We start from the raw sequence: 17,742 nt of genomic DNA on the forward strand, positions 1-17,742 counted from the left end.
CCCTACCCCTAAACCTTGCTTTATTTTTCTTCATCTCCCTTTTCACTCCAGAGTTTGTGTTTACTTTCAGTGCCCCCCCCCCCAGAAGGTATGTTCTCGGAGGGTCAGTTCTATCCATGTCTTTCGTTCACCGAAACCAGTGCCCAGGACAAGGAAGATGCTCAAGGATTGTTTGTGGAAGGATTGGAGCAATGAAGAGATGAAGAATAAATGCAGGTGGGCCAAAGTACAAAAGCAAAGGCAAAGATGAAAAGGGCCAGGCCCCAAGGCCCTCTGGTCTTTCTCCTTCCAAAGGCTGTGCAGGCACGTCACCGTCCTGGGGGAGGGGAGGAGCTGACGAGACCGGCCAGGAGCTCATCACAAGGAGATTCTCTGTAAAGAAGAGCATTTCCAGGGCCACAGGACTACCAAGTCGACATTCTCATTCTGCCAAAGAAGGGTCAACACTTCTCAGACGGACACAGACTGGCTAAGAGTTACTTGCTTGTACAATGGAAACGGTGCATTTCAGCGCAGGTCCAAAGTTCACCCTCACGTGAAGTCTGAAAACAATGGCCTCATTTAAGGGTGTTAAATTAGTGAAACAAGGAGGCCCTTAGACTGATGTGGTTTTAATGCCATGGTGGCCTATGTAGGCAAACCAAAGTCTGGGCTTGTAAATACCTCACGGTTATGAAATTGAAACCTAAGGACAACCAATCACAAACCCAACTAGGCTTTAGGCGATAGCCCATCCAGAATATCCTTCATTTGCAGGGCCTTTTCTCTATGAAACTCTCTCCCTGAGCTCCTTCCTGTTGGTGGAGCACTCCTAAAACCATGTCTGGTCTGTTGCTTCTGATTCAAATAGACTTTTGCTCAAATAGACTCAATTTTTTAATATGCCTCAGTTTATCTTTTAACAAGGGGCAAGTGGCGAAGGAGGGAAGACACGCACTTGGGAGGGTGGAAAGAATAAATAAAGAACAAAAAAGCAATGATGATTTTTAAAGGGCTTGATTCTTATAGATAACAGCTGGAAATAGCACAGGGTGCTGGGAAGAAGCAGAGGAAAATTTAAGGCAGGTATTAAGGACAGTTTTTGAACAATGAAGCCTACTGGGCGAGAGTATAGTTAGCAGCTTTATCACATAAAAGACTGAAAATCAGCTGTGACTTGACAGAGCATCTAATATACGAAGGGAGAGACATGGGGGTAATGACTTAACAGTATTTTAATCTATTAAATTCCTTGAATGTGAACTTGCCTTTATATGTAAAATGACACAAGTTTGCCTATTTGAGCTGAAGAAGATTTGGGTCAAGTTTGAAACCATTGAGACTGTTCATGAATGTTAGTTTCTTTTTAAAATAGCAAACTTTCTAGTAAGCCCATTAAGCTGCAAATTAATTACAGTAAAAGTAACTGTCCCCATACTTTGCTCCTCCTCTCCTAGGACCCTTCCTGGGACACAGTGTCTGGAACTGGGCAATAAACATCTGACTTTACAAATTCAAGTAAGAATCCAAACAAACAATTCAAAGTTGGCCCCAGGGCCCCCCTGACTCAATTGTCAAAGTAAGGAAAGGTAAGCTTCACTACCGATTAACCTCCTAAACACTAATTAAAGATAATGAGGGATCAAGGTACCTGGCACAGCCTGACCTCTGTGTCCTCCCAGAATTCACAAGAGTCTGATGGTCCGTGTGAGACTTGCAGAGGGAAAAAGGATAAAGTGGAAGCAGGTGCCTGCATCATACGGTCTCCTTGGGAAAAACACACGGCCCCATCAATGGGGAATACAATAAACTCTCTTTATGAGAATTACATAGAGCAGAATGTGCAGATCTTAGCCGAGGGTATTTGTTGATAGTGACTCACTTATGGTCTGAAGTCCTAAGTTTGGACCAGTCCTTGGAGAGAGCTAGAGGCCTTCAACAAATTATCTTTTAAACTAGAACACTTGATTCATGTTTTTGAGGGCCTTAAAGTCCATTCTGGAACAAGGTGGGGTGTAAGTAAGACTTTATAAGGGGGTGAATGAACTCACAATTGTGCATACTCTGGAGTCCAGCCATGCCACCACCAATATTTGGAAGTATTCTTCTCTACCTTCTTCTACCTCATCCCACATGGAGCAGTGTAATATCAATTAAGTCCTAGGTAAAGCCAGACAAAGCCATTGGAAAAAGTAATCTGTGTGTATCCGAGCTTCCTTCCCTTTTCCAGTGAACCTGTTATGACTAGGATGTAGCACAGGGCCTAGCCCTTCCTACCTGTGTGTGGCTGCCATTCTCATCACTTGTGAGTCAATGCCTTTTCCCAGCTCCGCATGCAGGCACTGGGGTCCACTGTCTTCATTCTCATGGCAGAGATGGAAAATGAGTCATGGGACACTGAGGGACAGGCGGACAACACAGCCCCCTGAGGCTGACACACACGCTGAGTTAGCCAGGGCTGGACACACAGGAGGTTCAGCTGAGCTCTCCTCAGTCACTAACCTGAATCAGGTCCCCATTAACTAGCTGGATTGCTTTGGAGTTGGAACTAAAATCTCATTTTCCATAATCTTGTATGTATACTTACAATTCTGTTTCCTGTGGCCAAGTAGCTGGGCTAAGTACCTGAAAGTGTCTCTTGAAAAATGTCTGCTTCATCCAAAAAAAAACAAAAAAAACCCACATTCTTCGGCAGAAAGTGACTATACACAGTGGGTTTTCAAATCAGCAATTTCAAGAGAACAAGTGTGCAATAATTGTTCAAGGGAGGCCACACCTGCGGGAAAATTCTATGTGCAACAAGCAGGAACCATACCACAGCTGCCTTTTAAAATTTGTGTGTTGATTGTTAAGGTAAACAGAAAAGGAAAATTAACATTCAGTTATCTGGTGTCCTTTGAAGGCTGTCCAGATTGAGAACCAGACCTGGGCTACAGAGGGCTGGGAAATGTGACCCCCAACTCTACTTGGCTGGTGGCCACAGATGGTCTTGGCAACTCATCGAATCCTCTCTGGGTCTCCTCTTTTAAAGAAGCATCTTCAGGGTGAACGTGGGGAGGGAGGCAACATGATGCAGACTTTGCCAGGGTCTTCTTTCATTACTTCTAAAGCAGGATTTACTGAAAACTGATAAGCACATGGATGGACAAGGCTCAGGGGCTCTTCAGGGGGCTTTTCAGGGGTCAGGTCCTTGCCTTCTTCCAAGTAGAACAGCTGCTAAAGCTGCCCGGTATTTCTGGCAAACCATTTCTTTTCAAATTTCAAAATAAGGCGATTGTCCACATCATTGCTTGCTCATGTTTTCCAGGTTAGAGAAGAGCTCTCGTTGAAAAGGCTCACCCAGATCCCACACTGTGTGGCTGCTCTGACGGGTCTGGCCAAATCACCTTACTCTTGGTTCCTAGCAGTCTGTGGAAAGATTCATGGCAACGGATGTGGGGATAGCGTTAGAAAAGATGTGGTAGAAAATAAAACTACCTGGGGCACAGGACAGGGAAAACACGTTTTCCTTCTCATTCCCAGTGGAAAAAAACCTTTGGGTTATGAATTTCTTAAAGAATGAATTGGATGTTTGCAATGAATTATTCATATGTTATTACTTGGCCTCTCTCTGGGTCATCCATGAAAATTGTGAAATAGTGAATTAAAACCACAATTTAACTCCAGTGTTAGATGGTGTATTTTCAGAATGGAGAAAGCGTACAGGTCAATGCTAACATCTAAGAGAAAGATGCATCTCTGCTCTGGAAGCGATGCAATTTTTCTGAGATGAAGAACAACAGTCTTCAGGAGGTTAGTGAATCCCCTAAAAACCGAACGCAAAATGGACACAGGGAGGGACGGAGCATAGCTTTCATCAGATGATCAGAGGCCTGAAGTGGACTTGCTACTGTTTCCACCAACATCCACCACGTGTTTCCTCCCCTGCTGAGGAGACACCTTGACAGAGTGACACCCTGCTACCCCGACATTCCTACATGGATGGATTCTGCTAATCCAACCCTAAACCAAGCCTCCATGGCATTTCTCCGACTGCCAGGATTTGCACAGGATGGCTCCTTCCCCTTCCAGAAAAATAGAAACTTGTGAACTGCCGGTCAGGGGCAAACTCTCCTTCCAATGGTTGTGAACAAGGTTCACGTAGGGGTGACCTCCCTGGGATCATGACAGGGGCTGGAGCAGACTTCATATCAAGTGTTGGAGCAAAGTGAAAAGGCGGAAAGACTCTGGGTCCTGGTGACATTCCTGGCCAGGGATCCATCAACCATGACTGCTCTCCAGCAGAAGGTTCAAATTATTGGATAAGCTGGGACCTCTCATGACCTGAAGGGTGGTTTGAATTGGAGCCTGTCTTATTTGCAACGGGAAGCAGCCTCTACGGATACAAGACTTCTTGTTCCAAAACAATTACGAGCCATTGGCACAAGGACAGACTTTAAGGAACCAAGAGCGTATGCCCAGGAGAGCAACAGGGAGAGTAACCTGAGAAGGTATACAGAGGACAACGTGGGACTTGGCTATTTATTCTTGGCCTTGTGGCCTCGAGGTATACTTTGGAGTTATTTGTTGAAGAACAGTTTTTGGATATAATTCATAACAGTAATCTAGGTTTTATCATCTTTTTCATTCTTATAACCAGCATATGTCACTTATAGCTGGTATGTTATAGGACAAATAAATCTATGTTATATAAACAGCTGCCCTTTAGGTCTTGTGTGAGAAACTGCATTCCCCACATCAGCAGTGCCAGGAAGTCCCCGGGACTGGAGGTCAGCCCAAGGGGACATTACCCTAAATTTGCATATTTGGTTGCTTGGTGCTTATCTGCCAGGCAGTTAGTAACCTACAAATTCCCTTTCTCCTCAAAAAGGCTGTGAAACCACTACAAGAAAGCTTTCTTATAATGTAAATTATTCTAGAGCAGGGTATCAAATATGCATGTCCTGACACAGCCCTGTATCACAGAGGAATTCTGGGGACAGCTATACCTCGTTTTTGCCTGGACAACTGTAGAGACCTTGGTGAAGAAAGGTCAAGTGGTTCTTTTTAATATTCTCTACTCATGAGATCTCATTCGATAGCTATTTCTAATTAGTGAGGCTTTTAATGGCTCCCTGTGGCTCATAGAATAAATCCCCAGCCTCATCACGGGTCATATGATTTGGTCCTTATCTATTTGTGCAACCTAACCTTTCACCACCATGCTGGACTCCCGGCCCGTCATACTGAACTTCTCATTGTGCTGGGAGAACTCTGCAGAGTTATTCTTACAGCCAGAATCCCCTTCCCCTGCTTCACTCCCTGTGAACAAATTCTAATTTGCACTGGGCTCCCCCCTCCCATCATTCTCTTAAAGCACTTTGCACACTGTATTCCCATTCTCTATCTGCTCATCTGACATCATCACTTTACTCTTTTCCTATTCATCACCTAGCATGATCTCTGGCAAAATGCAAGGCTCAATACATACTCTTGCCTGGATTAGCATCACCACAAAGGATGACAACACTGGCATCTCTGAGTGAGTGAATACGTATGAGCAACCATGTGTGGAAAATTCTCAGAAACTCCACTTTTATCCAGGCTGACCCCTGAAGCTTAGGAAGAGAATGCACCAAGAATCTGTCAGAGAAATCTACTTTTATAACGTGACCTTCAACAACAGGATATGCACACTCACAGACATTTAAAAAAGTCATGATACTACTTGTCAGCAGGAGTTTTATACAAAATATAAGAGTTTGGATATAAATGGATAATGATTTATAGAAAAAAAAAAAGAGGGGCGCTTGGGTGGCTCAGTCAGTTAAGTGTCCGACTCTTGGTTTCAGCTCAGGTCGTGATCTCCTGGGTCCTGGGATCAAGCCCTGTGTCGGGCTCCGTGCTCAGCGGGAGTCTGCTTGAAGATTCTCTGTCTTTCCCTCTCTGCTCCTCCCCCCACTTGCAAGCACGCATGTGCGCACTCTAAGTCAAAATAAGTCTCTCTCACTAAAATAAACAAATCCTTAAAAAAACAAAACAAGAAGAAGGAAAAAAAAGAAAGTAGCATCATGTCCTCACAGATGGGTGGACACAGTTTTGGGAGAACAAATGATAAACTTCACTATAAATTCAATGATCAGGTTTTTCTTTTGTAGTGACTTCATTTTCTTTTGTTGTTCTTCTAAATGGCAGGTGTTCCTTTGTTGTTATAAGTGGTAGAAGCGGATGAGAAATGCTGTGCGTGCACACACACATACACACACACACACATTATACACACACATCTCAGTTGTTAGAAAGGTGAAAATATTTGCTGCAGACACTAACATGAATAGCGGCACAGAAAATCAAGATGGATAAACAGAAGGTGCATTTCAGAGCCTGTACATTTCTAATGATGTCATAAGTTGGATGTGTTCCAACAGAGCTATAAAAGAACAAAAGTCGGAAAACACGAAATCTATGCATGGTTTAAGTATAAGCCGCTGTCTTCAAGAAAGAAATTAATGCAAGGAATCCAGCAGTGACAGAACAATGAAGTAAACTTGATGGAATGATGTGGTTATGTCCTTTGAGAATACTACATAAAAAGGAAGAAGAAAAAGTCGCCTAAAGGAACAATAAGAACCGAGCATCTAAAGTACATAAATGAGGATGTCTGCTGGGCCTAATGGAAGAAATCCCTGAAGATCCTCAAGAAAACTATCTGGAATCAGATGGTGCACTTTTCCCAGAGACATTCCTCACAAAACAGCACAAATACAAATCAATTGTTTTTGAGGCTGCAAGTGTATTTTCATTTCCCGATACTGAAGAAACTAAAGTGAAAACTTTGAGGGAGAGCAACAATGGGGTCTTCAGCCAGTTGACCTAGGACTGCACAGTTTGTGGGTATAAAAAATCAGAGGCCAGAATGGAGTAGAAACACGTGGCTGCAGCATTTCTCTGGGTGATCCAAGAAGCTCCCTGGGTTTCTACTCTGAAAAGTCACTGTATCTCCAGCGCTCCAGCACCCAAAGTATCTGTAGATGGCTGGTCAAAGAATACAACCAATTTGTCCAGCAATATGGCAGCAACCAGTCTGCTCGCGATCCGGCCCCATGCCTCTTTGCTCTCCCTGAGTGCCTCAGTGTCTTTGACCTTCTGCAGCTGGTGAAAGACACTGCATGAACGGGGAGCATGCACACAGCTTTGTCTCCAGCCTGTGGGCAACTTGGATATTTCTTCAGTTTTCAATAGATGTGTGAGTGTGGCAGAAAGATGACAGCAAGGACAATGATCCTGAAGTTGCACGTGACAAAAGTGCTGTCAGCAAGTTCCTGTCCTTACCTCTTTTCAGAAAAGCAAATGCTTTCTGAACAGGTAGGATAGAGTCAGGATGACAAAAGGTCTGGGTGACATACCAACGCTTTAATAAACAAAACAACTATCATTCTAGAAATACATGGAATATCTAAAATTTTTCCCATCAGAAATCTTGAGTATTTGTGATTAACTGGAAAAAAGAAATCTATGGCAGAATTGGAAATTTTTTATTCCATCAGTGATGGAAAGTTCTATTTACCCATAAATTTAAAGAGGGCATGTAAAACTCCTAAGTTATACTTCTAAACTTAAATGCCAAAAATTAAGTTATTCATTTTATATTCCCTAAACCAGATGGTAAGTGATATTAAAATAACTACACGTGTTTTACTTTCTCTGAAATGTATATTCTTACCAAAGTCTTCAAATTTTTTGATGCATGTATGCATCTGGATATTGTGACTAAATTGAAATACAGGGATAATGTATGCTTTTAAGGTTACAGCACTGTTTACTAATTTTCAACCACTAGTTTTTAAAGATTTTACTTATTTATTTGAGAGACAGCGAGTGAGCGAGCGAAGGGAGGAGCAGAGGGAGAGGGACAAGCAGATTCCCCGCTGAGAGCAGAGCCCAACATGTGGCAAGATCTCAGGACTCTGAGATCATGACCTAAGCCGAAATCAAGAGTCAGACACTCAACTGACTGAACCACCCAGGCGCCCCCGTGAAACACTATTAATGTGGCAACTGACCTTTATACATCAGGGCTTTTCTCAATACATCCAAAAGAAAACAGAAAAAATTTGGATAAGACATCTGTCCTCCATAACACTTATTTCAAATTTCTGTCATTTTAAAAAATCATCTCACTGTTACTACTAATTGGCTTTAAAACAAGTGTGCTAATTTTAACTGTTATAATACATTCATACTAAAAAAAATACTTTCTTTTTTACTTTTTTTGTACCTTCACTTTTATATATATATAGTTTTTACTCAACTTTTGAAGAATGGGATTCTATGGCTTTCAAATGGCATGGCAATCACGTATTTTACAATATTGGGTCATGCATTTCTCTTGCTTAAGCCCTTTCCATGGCTCCTGGTGGCTGAAATCCTGACCTCCATCCTTACGGCAAATTTTCACGTGAGCTGGCCCCTCGGGTGACTTTGCCCTGTACTTCGTAGACACCAGCCAGACCACCAGCTCTTCTGGCCGTCTGCGATGCATCTTCCCCAGATCTTGGTTGGGTTGGCTATGTGTTTTATTTAGGTCTCTTAAGTGACATTTTGAGAGGCTTTCCTGACACGCAAACCCATTCATTCCCCCATGACAAACCTCTGTTCCATGTTCCTCACAGTGGTCATCACTGATTCTCTTGTTTATTCGCTGTTTGTTCGCTGTCTGTTACCCTCACTGGAATGTGAGCTCGAACACGGTGGGGCCCCGTCTGTTTCATCCTACGCCACACCCTGGCCTGGCACATCCTCGGTTTTCAATAAATGTCTGTTGCATGATGAGTAAATGACTTGTCCCGTATTAAGCCAAACACTGATTCTATTTGCTATGAAGCCAACATGTTTACTCATTAGCAAGTGTGAATTCCCAATTACCACCACCTAAGGTGCCTTGAGCCAATCCTAATTGCTAGGGCAAGAGAATAAACACTGAATAACCATATTATCACTGCCTTGTTAGAAAGGGAAGACGTAATTGCAACTCACTGAATGGCTAAACCACCAACGCTCTAACATAAGTAGCCATTCCCAAGTCCTGGCCTACAGAGGGATTTACTCTTTTGTGCACTAGAGAGACACATTTGTTTTCTTCTGCTCTTATTAGTACAGAAATCCCTCCAAAAGTTCAACATATCTATTACTAAACGCAGCAGTTGCCATTACAATGATCATCTCTGAGCAATAACTTTTACAAAGTCTCTGAGTTCTCGACTACAAGGTCAATGATGTCATATTCACCTGTGGCCAAATGGCCCTTAACTGGCTTTCCAGGTGCCAGGCACAGAGATGGCAACCACTGTGCCTTACCACAAAGACCACACCTGGCCCCTGGGTGTGTGTATGTTCAGAGTAGCGCTGGGTACAAAAACACACCAAAAATAAACAAAAAATGTCCAACACTGCCTCTCAAGTTTTTTTCCTCTAAAAGTCTAATACATCCAGGGGATTCAGTAATTCTCTTAAATGCACTACAGAAGCAACTTTGCAGCTGTACTTTTGGGATGCTAGAAGGTCTACACTGCTTTCCTCAGCCTCCCTAAGGATTTAGAACAGCCCATGAGAAATGAGCAGAGGAATCTGGCGGTTCCTGGATTATGTTTAAATTGTAACTCAATTTCAGAATGGATGTTCCTGGTCATCCGTTTTCTGCTGGCTGGAATGCTTTACCATCACAGTTGGAGGGAGGGAGGAAAAGGGAGTCACAGTGAAAAGCAGACACTCACTGATAATGAAGTAGAAAAGCGATTAGCCAAGATCTTCTCAAAACCTCCTGAAGAACTAATCTCTGCTTGGAATGTGAAATATCTCTATTTAAATGATAAGACCTACACCGTGAAAAAAATTATTTAAAAATTTACCTCTGCATGTTTCTATTGTTGTTCAAATGGGTGAAATAAAACTGACTTTCAAAAAAAAGGGATTAGAATATTTCATACTGCTTTACAAGACATACGGTGAGCCATCAGCACTAGTTACTGACATTAACCTCTCAAGTAAAAACGATTTTTGAAAAGGGGCCTTGTTGGCAAATAGAGAAAGCTGACATTGAACGAACCTAAGCCCTGATGGGAAAAAATAAATTTACTCCAGTCATCCCGGAAACAGAGGCTAAGGACGCGTTACCAGCACACCGAGGTCTGACACTAAGTTGCCTCCACGCCCATCCGCTCACCTCCCTGCAACACACGTCAGACCACAGTTTCTCCATTCTCTTCCAGAGACTGCATAAAGATTCTGCAATCCTTCCATTACAGCAACGGCCAGTGGCTCGGCTCCTGGGAAGTCTAGTACAGCTAATGAGCCCCTTAAAGGGGAACAAGAAGGCCTTTGCTTGCTCCCTAACAAATGACAAAAGGTATTTATAAAAGTTTTCTTCAATTATTAAACACCCGTCCATAACAACAACAACAACAATCCCAAAGGCACTCAGGATTTACCATCCGTAAAATAACAGAGAACCAATTATTTTCCGTTCACACGGGAGGCTTAGGCATTAAGTAAATGCTAATTAGGTGTTTTACTTCCTTAGGAGTTGATTTCCCTCATCCTCTCTCTTTCCTTTGCCCAGGATGCAAACAGTCACCAGAAATCCCCATTTGGGTAATCCAGTGAGCCTTTCTCTAATTTCCTGCACCGTTTACTCCCTTTGTTCTACTCATGCATTTCCTCACCTGTTCTATTTGTCAGCAAGGTGGCAGGTCTCACTGGGCTTGCGTGGGGGTGCGGTGGACTCTCCCACGGTTCTACGAACCTCTCCCTGTGGTCTCAACCGCCATGGGTGCCGTCTTAGGTCTTACCCTGGGTTCTTCCCTACACAGGATTAAATCCACTCAATTAGTTTCTTTCATAGACCATCCTAGTCTCCATTCAGGTGATTCTGGCTGGAAATCATCTTCCTCAATAAGGCTTCTCTTTTCTGAATCCTGTCAAAGCAGCTGAGTGCCTTCGTGAACTCCTTTGCTCTTATTTGCTCTGAAGCTGACCGACCGTTTGGTTTCCGTATTCCTGTAGGGGAGGGCAGAGTCTCTATGTTCTCTTCACATTTAGGGATGCATAAGGCACCAACGTGCAACTATTATTTTCCCGTTTCCTTGGAGTTCTGCAAAGGGAAGTTATCAAACTGGCACATTTTGACCTTTTCCCGAAGCTTCCAATCAGATTCCTGCTCTCAGGAAGCCAGCCCTCCTGGTCTCTCTGGGGGCTCCACTGCTTTCCACACAAGCCAACTGAGACACAATTGGAAATGCAAGCACTTGGGTAGCTCTCAAAACCCTGGCTTTGTGGAAGGAAGCCTGGAGTCAAAGAGGAGGGTCTGGCCTCTGACTTTGCTTGGGTGATGCTGGGGGGAGGGGGTGACCCCACCTCCTTGAGGCTGAGCCCCCTTTTCTGCATAGGAGCACACTCATTCACAGCATGTGGTGATAATCATTTTGAGACAAAGAAAATGGGACATAACTCCTGTTAAGCCCATGGCATTAAAAACAAGGAAGAGAGGGGGTGGAGGGTGGGGGGGCACTTCTCGGGATTAAAAGAAACTTAAAAACACAGCAACCAAAGGTTACATGTGGCCTTTGCCTTGATCCTCATGCAAACCTAATCCCTAAAAAGAGGGTTGGTAGGACTCAGAAAATCTGTTTATGGACCGGGTATCAACTAATAACAAGGAATTATTAATTTTTTAAATGTGGTAACAGGCATTGCAGTTACGCTGTTTATATGTAATAGAATAAACAAGTGTAACATGTATTAACAAATAATACATGTTAAACTGTACGATGTGATATTTAGAGCTACATCCTTAAGTGTGTGAGGGTGAAATGTGAGGTCGAGGATTTGCTTTATATGCTTCAGCGAAACCCAAACGTGGCCAAAAAGGAGCTAGATTGAAGCGGTTGTGGCAAAATCTTGGTAAGTGTTAAAAAATCTGGGCAGTGAGGATACGGGAGTTCTTTGTACTAGTTGCTCTACTGTTGTGTATGCTGAATATCTGAATCACAGAAAAAAGTTTCAAAATAAATACATTAAAAGCAGCCCAGGCTGACATTATCCTAGTGGCGAGAAGTCAGACAACTTAGTCACGTCAGAGAGTGTGTCCTCAGGACTGCAGGTCCCTCCAGGACAAGAGTCTGCCTCAACTGTCCCTGAGGACCCAGACCTTGACCCAGTACCGACACTGTCGTCTAAAAAGAGCCAACAGAGAAGGGCCAAGGGGCAGCACCAGCCACAGAAAAGCATGACCCATCCCAGAAAAGCCTGGGAGGGCAAAGGGAGGTGGAAGGCCAAAAGAGGGAGAGCAGGCAGAAATCACTGTGTGGCCCGAGTCTGCACTTGGTTGGACAGCTGATGGGAAAGGTTCTAGACCAGGGAGTGGTGGGAGGAGGGCTGTGCTTTGGAAACAGGCTCGGCTGGGTGGAGGGTGGAGCGGGGCAAGAAAGCACCACAGCAGGGAGACCAGTCAGGGGGACTGCACGGCAAAGAAGCCACTGACCCCGGGAACGGTGCTGGCCCGGGGGCTGCAAAGGTGGCCTATTTCGGAGTCCTGGTGTCCTGCTGCATGCGGCAGCAAACGGGGGACAGAATGATGCTGGGAGAGGGTGAGGTACTGGAGCACCTTATCACTGATGGGGGCAGAGAACTCCGAAGGAAGGGCTGGTCCTCAGGGGCAGATGGCCAGCTCGGGCAGAGACGTGCTGAGCACAGACAGTCTGGATGTGGGAGGCAGCCTGGCTGGGAGCACGCTCTTCTTTGCAGCGTAGAGTCAGTGGAAGCAGAAATCCAAGGCTGACTTGGGCAACTGACAGGATTGTGAACTCTCCCCCATGCCCCTGACCCCAAACTCACTGTGGCTTCCTCGCGCTGCTCTGGTGTGTCTAGGGCTCGGCAGGGTCCATGCCCTTCACCCCAGCCAGGGGCGCGTACCCTGATGACGCAAACTGGAGAGTGTGCTGGACTCACGCTCTGAGAGCTCTGGGAAAAACCCACGTGCGTTAAAACGGCCAGTGAAACTTGGTATTCAGCTTCTATGTTAGGGAACAACATGCTGTCAACACTTGCCCAGCGTCTCCATATGCTATAGATTTAACATGTGTTATTTCCCTTAAACCTCCAAGTCTCATGATGGTGAGAAAGCTGAAGGTCAGAGAAGTTAATAACCCAGCCAAGGTCACACAGCTCAGTGAGTGGCAGGGCTTGGAGCCCGACTCAGGTCCGTCTGTCTCTACACTCTGTGCGCTTTCCTCTGCTGCATGACACAGTGATGGAAAAAATGCAGCTGGAAGTGAAATAAATCCTAACCAGGTGTTGGGAGCAGACATTTGCCACCTGGCCTGGAGAGGTTTGCTAAAATGATGCCATAATTTCCTAGCCTTTTAGCTAATAAAAAACACTTTCGGGAGGAAAAGTGTGGGGAAGGGAAACAAAGGGAAGACAGAGAGACGTGCTGCCAATAACCAAAACTAGGAGGAAAAACTATTCTTCCTGAAATGATTTAAAGTCTATATTGGGTAAATAATATACGATCAAGCTGGTGTACCTCCTGTTCTGAGGCTTGCTTGCACTCATCTTTGACTCAGCAGTTATACAATTTTGACTTGGGAGGTGTGAAAACACCAAAGAGCCTTTAAACATTATTTTAAAGGCCAAAGGATCTCTCCTTAAAGCTCAAAGCATAGTGGCTATTTTTTGAGTTGAGTACTCACCTCAAAATGTATTGGGGAATTTTTGTTTTTTAATATAATTGGGTTTTAAAAGAGCACCCAGGTGAGTGTCGCCTGGAATGGACGAAAAAATAATATTTGGTGTGTCTGCAAATGGTGCTGATGTGTTTCAGGCTCTGGCCTCTATTTTCCACTGATAACACTCCATTAGGATTCCCAGATGGCTCGCTTGGACCCGTGCCCTGCCTATCTGCACAAGGGAGCCTTGATGACACGGACGCTGTGAGAGCACAGGCTGTGGCACCCAGACACAGTGAACCACATTTCCCTCCTGAAACCCCGAGAGGCAGACAGGCTGTCTAGATTACCCTGTGTGTGCCAGCTCGGCCCCGGGGTCACAGAGCCCATGTATCAGCATTCACAAGGACATAAAACCAAATAAGAGATTCAGTGATCGCTCACCATAAGGCAAAGACCAGTCACCCGGCTACCTTTACCAAGGGCACAGAGTAAATTATACTCCAGGGAGGCACTTACGTGAAAGAGAATCCCACCCCCTTGCTGGTGAAAGCCAAGGGTAGCAACCAGAACTCCTTGACCTTGAAACTGGAGAAAATCAGCCCAGGGCCTACCCTACCGCCCCCCCCCCCCCGCCCCCCGGCAACTGTGATGAACAGAAAGAAATTCTAAAACAAAACGAGGGTCTCCTTGTGGTTTAGTCAGATTAAGTATAACTGGAAAACTAGATGTTTTCATCAAATATATTCACCTTGCTTCTTGACTGCTGTAATACCCAGAACATCCGAACACCCTCTTACCTTGCACCAAGGAAGAAAAACAATTTAAGGGGAAAAAATTTAGTTTGCCACCCATACATGACATCTTAGGCATTTTTAAAAGTTATATTTGTAAAGGTAAATGACCACCGGTAGATTTTCTTCCACCAGAGGGAAAAAATTTGCGTGAGTTACATTTTAGGAATAAAGAGGGAGAGGGAGAAAATATTACCAAAACATTGAAAGAAAGAATTCTTCCCTTTAGCTCATTTTTTTAGACACCCGCAAAGTACTGACATGCCTGACAGATTTTATTCCACACACAGAACAGTGGGGATATCTCTTGGTCAAGATTTTGGGGAAGATGGTCTGGGGAAAGGTATTCTGAACAATACAAATACTAACAAGTGTCTAGTGTTTGTGAGGTACACAGACAACATATCAAGAAAAATTGTGTCATCAGAAAGAGACAAAATAAAAGACAAAATAAAAACATTTCTGTTAGCCACCTGAAGCATTTTCTTATTTCCCTGTACTTTCTGGATATCCCATTTGCAGATCTTGTCTTTTCTCTCTATCAGCTTGTTTTCTCTAAGTCAGGAGCACAGGTTTAATTATGCATCAATGACCCATTCATTTTGGAAGACAAGTTTTACTAACACAAAAGTACAGGAGCAAGCTAATCAAATTTTCATGTTTACCAAAAATAATGTAAGAGTTTGGGGCTTCGACAAGATCAATAAAATGGTAAGTTGAAGTGTTTTATTGAATGGATAAAGGGCGTAGAGGGACACTTAGAATTTCTAGCTACCGTTTCAAAATTGTAATTGTAAATTTGGCACGAAAGGGCTTTTTTTTTTAGATTAATGCATAAAATTTTTGTTCTTTTTCTTAGGAGTACATTCCTGAGAAAAACTGCTTGAACATTTGCCAGTGACTTGGACCCAGGTTTTATGACTTGGCAGAGTGTCCTGAAGGGGCCTTTAGGAAGGCTTTCAGCATTGAGCCGCGTAGCTGTCCTGTGGTTAGGGATGTTGAGGACACCTGGCGAGCAGAGGCCCTGGAAGGCAGGACGGGTGGGAGGACCAGCTCCCAGCCTACTCATCTTTGCATGGGTAGGCGATGCTGACGTCCCACACGTCTGTCCATCTGTGACTCTGTTAGCTCTATTCCGAAGCCATGACTTAAAGGGCCCCCTCATGACAGGGCCGCCTGCAACTCTGAGCATCTCTCTGTGGTTACTCTCTGCGTGAGCCGACGCAACGGGCACGGATAATGCAGGTTAACCCTCCCTTCCTCACCACCAACTCACTGAGCTTTTGCAGTTCCAGTCGGTCAACAAATATTTACAGAGCTTTCACCGTGTGCCAGCCTAACAGCTAAAGAGAGATGTACAAGCACACAGAAATATTCGGTGGGGGTGGGGAATAAGGAGCAGGGAGGTGTGAGAAGAGAAAAGTACTCAGGCTCCCTCAACGAGGGCGTCTCTAAATCCCTACGCTGCTGAAGAAACCTCCATCCCCCTCCCCCACCCCATCCCTGGGCTTACCCTCCCCCACCCTCACCAGCACCAGGGGTGCACAGGAATCCAGGCAGGTGTGAAAGAAGCAAACAAAGGTGATAAACGAACAGTTGTGAGGCCAAGCAGGACAAAAATCAGAGCAGCCAGTCGCCACTATCTAGTTTGCAAAGGGACCACCCGGAAAATCCGGAGCAATTAGGAGGGAGAAAAAAAACAAATGGTGGTGGTGGTGGCTGGGTGCTCCGAGGACGTGGGGAGAAGGGGACCACACAAGTAGGGCAGGACACTGGGGCTAGAGGAGACCCAGTCACAGGGTGGGGGGGCACACTCACATTCACATGCCATTAGTACAACTAGGAAGTCGCGACATTTACAAAGCGATCAGAAAACAGATTTTAAAATGCAGAGGGAAGGAAACCACATTTAAACTCTAATTATCTTCTGATACTCATTGGAACATTGAAAAGTGAATTTTGAACAGGATACATGAGTTTTAAAAATTCCATTCTTTTTATCAACATCAAGGAGGGCTCACACCCCCTCCGGCCAAACTGAAGACCAGCAGCTGACACTGCACTCCAGCCACGGGTCAGGCAATATGCCGTGCTGTGCGCATTGTTTCATGAGCCCCAGCCCCCCTCCCCCAACTCATATAGTCTTCTCACTCTATGAAATAGCTTGTCCAAGGTCACATGGCTAAGCAGTAGCTGAGCCAGAATTCAAACACAGGCTCCAGATCCCTTGCGGGGATTGCACCACGGCACACAACCCCACCGGTGCCTCTGCACAGGCTGCTCCCTCTGCTGGAAACACACACTCATCATTTCCATCTACTCACCTCCTCCAAGCCCTCTCTTCCATCCTCTCTCCCACGTGAAGCCCTTCATCTCTCAAGCCAGATGTGGCTTGCTGCCTCCTCTGAACGCCTCCACGCTACCCAGCCCATGTCCGGCCCTGTTTTAACCTCCGGGGCCAGAACCAGACCCTGACCCACATCAGATCAAACACGGTAAAGCACATTCTTATACCATGCGAGGGGCAAGGTTTTCCTGTCCAATGTTGGAGAAGAGTTTTAGAATTTGGCTTTGAAATTCTCATTTTACTTAGAAATTACCCATGATCTCTCAGCAGCTACTGTGTGTATGTGAGCATTCTTGAGATCTAAGAGGCCCTGGGAGTTGTTTTCAAAGATGCTAAAACTCGGTGTGTTTAATAAGCCTAACACTTACTAAAACTGATCTGCATTTTGTAGAGTTTTAAGTCTTTATGAATTTCAATTTGCAGAGGCTTCTCCCTATTTTTAGAGCCTATGAACACTTTTTTTCCTCAGGTCTCAGAATTTTGTAAGTCCTTGAAAATCCAGTAGGTGCTAAGCACTGTGCCTAAATAATCTAACGGATAGCGCAGGCCTTCGCCATGAGCTGCCCTGTGTAATGGTTATATATAGCTCTGCTTCAAGCTCTGCCGCTGTCCCCACACACTCGTGGCTTTCAGCTTATTGAAGACAGTGATTTTTGTCCTGTTGACAGATTATTTTTTAGAGTGACAAGCACAGCTGCCATGTAATGAATGCTAATGGACTCACTTGTTAAAAAATGTCATAAACAAACACAAAAACCACAGCTTCAACTATGTACTCTACCACCCCTTTCCTAAAACATCTGCAGTTATTTAAAGTTATATTCCTAATGCTTCTCAAAATTTGGATTCTCTTTCCCTAAGAAAAATGCTTTGTCTTCATTGCTTTGAAAGACAGTTATGAATAAACAGAATACAAACA

General features: G+C 44.5%; 1 protein-coding gene across 4 annotated transcripts in view; it reads right to left on the minus strand.

Annotated features, from left to right (window-relative positions):
• Positions 1 to 17,742, minus strand: part of ATP8A2 (ATPase phospholipid transporting 8A2) — a 493,533-nt gene that overhangs the window by 28,096 nt on the left and 447,695 nt on the right. The gene's annotated exons all lie outside the window — the stretch shown is intronic.

This window comes from Callorhinus ursinus, unplaced genomic scaffold, assembly GCF_003265705.2.
Source record: "Callorhinus ursinus isolate GAN/ISIS: 27379988/994484 unplaced genomic scaffold, GSC_fseal_2.0 scaffold7, whole genome shotgun sequence".
Classification (NCBI taxonomy): domain Eukaryota; kingdom Metazoa; phylum Chordata; class Mammalia; order Carnivora; family Otariidae; genus Callorhinus; species Callorhinus ursinus.